Source organism: Sardina pilchardus, chromosome 20, assembly GCF_963854185.1.
Source record: "Sardina pilchardus chromosome 20, fSarPil1.1, whole genome shotgun sequence".
Taxonomy (NCBI): domain Eukaryota; kingdom Metazoa; phylum Chordata; class Actinopteri; order Clupeiformes; family Clupeidae; genus Sardina; species Sardina pilchardus.
The window spans coordinates 5,157,468-5,162,467 of record NC_085013.1 but is presented as its reverse complement, the minus strand read 5'-3'; the positions used below and the strand labels follow the sequence as shown (position 1 = coordinate 5,162,467).

The following is a 5,000-nucleotide window of genomic DNA, read 5'->3' as shown; positions in this document are numbered from 1 at the left end:
TGACTGTAAATAAAATGTAAATGCCACTCAGTGTCTCTTTGAATAAAATTGCCCAGTAAGTGTCTTGTCGCGACGGGGTAATAATCACATTCAGCACATCTGATAGACATTCTGTGTTGAATGTATAACATCCATATACACTAATTGACATCCTTAGACATATTTAGTACATCTAGTAGTATATTCAACATACCAATTAAAGCCCATATCTATAGTATACACATCCTACATTCTCATTAAAGATAACAATTCAATCAAACATCCAGGCACAATATCACATACATATTGCAATGCTTCTCCTGTGTTTTCAGACCCGCGTCTCTCTCTAGTGCTGTGTTTGTTCAGTCTGGCGTCTAGCCTCTCGGCTTTGATAGGAATCTCCGCCGGACAATGCTTGTCACCCAGAGTGCTTGGCTGTCCGCTCTCGGGGCAGCTCTTATCGGGCGGATCTGACACAGTTGTTTCTGCGGCCGTGATGAGAGAAAAGGCAGAACGATAAAATATCAAATCACTTCAGCGGGGACTTCAGAGGCACTAGAAGTCTTTTCCATAGACAATTATTCCCCGGCTGAATGCCACTCAAGGTGTAATCTGCCGCTGCCATGGCCACTGAGCCCCCTCCGATATCCACTTACAGCACTCCCAGTTCCCTTCACCGCTGCCTTCATATCCACACGCAACGGCAGGGAGGGAAAGGCCAAGCCCATGCAAACAAACAACGAAACCTGCTTTACATAGAGCCAGCATTCCAGTATGCTATTAGGAAATACAGTATATGTTATATTTGCATACTATACTTTATTGTGTATCTATAGTATACCTTTATTATACAGTATACATCCGTTCTGTATTCATGGATAATAATAATACATATTAGATATGGATGTGCCTTATCGTATCAATATCGATATACAGTACCAGTAGAATTCCTCCCCTTGATAAGAACTTGTCATATTGTGATGTTAATTATATATTTGATTACATGTTCTACTCATACTCGCTGCAAGGAAGGCAGCTCAAAAGTAGAACAAAAACAAGTGTTCAAGGCAGTGTTCAAACTAGGCTATGAAAAAGAGTTCATTACTGATGATGGTCAGAAGTAAATTGACTTTTTGTGTTTCCATGTTTTGTGTTTCCATGGTTCTCATATTGTTAGCATTATTGCAAAAAAAATACTGTGAAATATCATGATATAATTTTAAGTCTTTATCGCCCATGTATAAGATCCAACATACGATATTTATGTATTATACATGATAAGGCTATGTAATTACATATAACATACAAGAACAGGTCAAAACTGGCCTAAAGCTTGACAACAGGAATTCATTTGAAATTGTCTGACACGGGCATAAAAAAACCCCCTCAGAAGCGCAGACACTTGGCGGCTATTCTTACACTATTGGAGCTGAAATGGGGGGGAAAGAAGTGGTTAGACTACATCTCTGAAACACGTCATTAGTGTGAGAGAGAGAGAGAGAGAGAGAGAGAGACAGAGAGGCGGAGAGAGAGAGAGAGACTGTTAAAATTTGATGACATAAATGAGCAGAAAGATGAGCATGGATTATTAAACAGGCCCATCATGAAAACTTAAACCTGTGAAAGAAGTTGAAAATGCGGCTAATTAAAACAAATGTTTCAGCCCTCGTCCTCATCCTGATGACTTATTAAAGAACCGCAGCCGCCGACGGCCGTCTGATCAGGCCCTGTCATTAGCTGTGGTCAGTAAATTATTTAATGGGCTTTTTCTCAGTGAAAACATTTGCGGTGGATCGTGGGGTTGAAGGACACAGAGGGGGAGCGGAGTGGGTGGGGTGGGTTTGGGTGGAGCGTTTTTGTGGCGGAGCACGCGGGTGGAGGGGGGGGGGGGGGTTAAAGTGAAACGACGTGAACGCGGTCCTCTTCCCCTGATTTGTCGAGACGTGTTACAATTAGGAAATGAAAATAGTGTACATAAAACCCTGAGTCTAACGACGGCTATTATATTTTCGGTTTATTGCTTGTTCAATGTTCTTTGGTGAATGCTCAGGAGTGATTAAGGGACATGCTCAGTGTGGACTCGAGGGTCTTTGAATCAGAGGATGTCATTTGCCTCTGCATAACTGCACACTGTTGGTTCTTAGGCTATACTACTGACCATAAGTGCAAACTGTTGGTTATTATTAGGCTATACTTACTGACCAATGTGGTGCATGGTAAAATGCCAAGTCAGAAAGGAAGCACAAAGTGTGAAATGTGTTTCTATGATCACAGCAACCTCATTGACTGCTTTTTGTCTTAATGCAGAATGCAATTTGTGTCAGTCTTGATGAAAAATGCAAAGGTTTAATAACCATTTCATCACCCTCAAAGAGTACAGACATCACTTATTTGAGATTTTTTAGTATATTTTCATGTTTATATTTTTTAAAAACTTGGCCCTGATCTCCTCTCATTTCTGCTGTCTAAATACATAACAGCACATTTGACTGGGCCTTGTTAAAGATTTTCAGTTGACATATTTGCAGACAAACAAACATCACTGTGGAGATGGTTTGCCAAGAGGAGAAATAATAAACAAGAAAGGTCCTGCTCATCTGACTCTGTAGTTACTTTCCTAGAACCATGGTGGAATTAACAGAAAATTGCCTCCGCTTTCCCCAGGCATATTCCATGATGACCTTTTAATTAGTTTATTTGTTTATTATTTTGTTTCTTTTGTTTGTTTGTTGGCAGGAATGTTTACTGTGCCCATAGTGACTGGATCCCGTTGCCTCCCATGATTGCATAATTAACATAAGTTTTGGAATCAGACGTGTATGTTTTGCTGTAATTCCATAATTATCCATGTCTGCCTCAGACTGCCTCAATATTTGTGGACATGTGTGTGTGCACACGTTGTGTGTGTGTGTGTGTGTGCGAGTGTGCGAGTGTGCATATGCATGCGTGTGTGTGGTGTGTGTGTGTGTGTGTGTTTCTGTCTGTCTGTCTGTGTGTCTGTCTGTCTGTGTGTGTGTGTGTGTGTGTGTGTGTGTGTGTGTGTGTGTGTGTGTGTGTGTGTTTGGGTGTGTTTTTTTGTGTGTGTGTGTGTGTGTGTGTGTGTGTGTGTGTCTATGTGTCTGTTTGTCTGTCTGTTTGTGTGTATGTATATATGTGTAAATATTCGTAATGTGTTTTCAGGTGTTGAGTGCTAATTAGCGAGTGTCCAGAGTCCTATCAATTAAGGCTCTCTGCCTTTCAATGTGCGCCCGGGCTGAGCACCTGATGAGAAGAGACGGGGGGTGTGTGTGTGTGGGGGGGGGGGGGGGGGGGCTGATGGAACGGAAAGGGCCCTCAGAGTGCTTGGCAGACCTTTGTGGTGCTCTAGCGATTTGTCATCAAACATCTCCCCACCCCCTACTCCTGACAAACTGGCTCTTAGCGTGTGAGTTAGCACGTGTTGTAGCATTGACCACCACCACCAGTCACCACGGAATGTTTTCTCATCGTGATATGCTGGGTGGGTTGGTGGGAAATGTGTTTTTTTTGTATGTTTACGTCTATGTCTATGTTAATGTTTTAGTCATGTTGTTTATGTTTATGCTGAGTTAAGAATAGTGCCGTGGACACTCTGGTGGTGTTCTGTGCATTGAGTGTGAGGTGGGGTTTAACGGATGTTAGATTTGTATGCTATACAGCTCCCTCCTCCCCAACCAATTTCCCCCTATACTTTTTTTGTTGGTGTTACAACACCTCCCTTCAACTGCCACCCCCTCACCCCCTACACCCCCACACCACCACCAAAATACCCCTTGACTGAGTGAATGATCTCCCAGGCCCAGATTAAAAGCCCCCAACAGAGACGGCCCAGCCAACGCAAGCCATTATGTGTGTGTGAGAGAGTGTGTGTGTGTGTGTGTGTGAGAGAGAGAGAGAGCAAGAGAGAGAGAGTCTGAATGTTGTGTGTGTGTGTGTGTGTGTGTGTGTGTGTGTCGGTGTGTGTGTGTGTGTGTGTGTGTGCGCACGCAAAGCGTTCTCTCTCACGCCGGCCCCACCGAGCGGATTAGACGACTTTGCCATTGTGGCCCCGGCGCAGGAGCCCCCAGCGGCGCGAGTCCCGCGGCCTCCCGGCGACGAGCGAGCGGCGAGCGGCTTTGACAGCTTGATGAATTGGGCCTGACACTTGCCAAAATAGCTGTCCTCCATGCCAGCTGCCAGTTGCCGCGTTTACACCCCGTTAATTGAATTGGCAATTTGTGTAACAGTACCTGCCCCAGAGCCTGTGGGTAAAGAAAGAGAGAGAGAGAGAGAGAGCGAGAGAGAGCGAGAGGGAGAGACGCGGCGCCGCCATTTAGCCCCTCTCTAATCCCGAACTGGGGAATATGAGGGGCTAAGCTTCATGAGAAATTATTGCAGATTTGAAATGACAGTTTGGGAGGTGGGCGGCGGGGGCCGGCGGAGGAGGAGGAGGAACGGGGAGGCGTGCGTGTCTCCTCTCTCTCTCCCCTCTCGCCAGTTTGCCGTTAAATGAGAAATGAATTAACAATAGCAATAATGTTGACTTATGAAAAGGGGGGCCCCACCGAAAAAAAAAAAAAGAAAAGTTAAATTGACTTTCATTCGGCTTCCGCGGCTCGGAAATTGGCCCAGTTGCGGAGAAATCAAATTGGGCATATTGCTCGTCATGCGTGCGCGCGGAGAAAGCTGTTTGTGACATGACTGCATTACGTGGCCTCATGAAGTGTCGAGTGGCTAGGTGCAAACTGATCTTTTCTTCTAATGCCGGAGCATTAGTCCAAATCATGTTTCCTGCGCACATTTGCATGTATGTGAATTTGATTCAGCCACTCCGGTGTCCCTGGACTCTGAGTCTCTATATTCTAGTGGTCTGCTCGCTGGTCCTTCATCAAACCTGATTTAGGCCCAGAAGGTATCTCCATTGTCGTCAGTGGACTTTCAATTGAAATGAAAGATTTTTTTAGCAAGACTCATGCTAGCCATCGGTTAATAACCAAGGTGCAGTAGGTTAGAGGCCACTGCAC

At 44.7% G+C, this 5,000-nt stretch overlaps 1 protein-coding gene across 1 annotated transcript in view; it reads left to right on the top strand.

Moving 5' to 3' along the window:
• The window catches only part of LOC134067956 (neuronal PAS domain-containing protein 3), a 186,411-nt gene that overhangs the window by 32,769 nt on the left and 148,642 nt on the right, over positions 1 to 5,000 (top strand). The window lies entirely within an intron of this gene.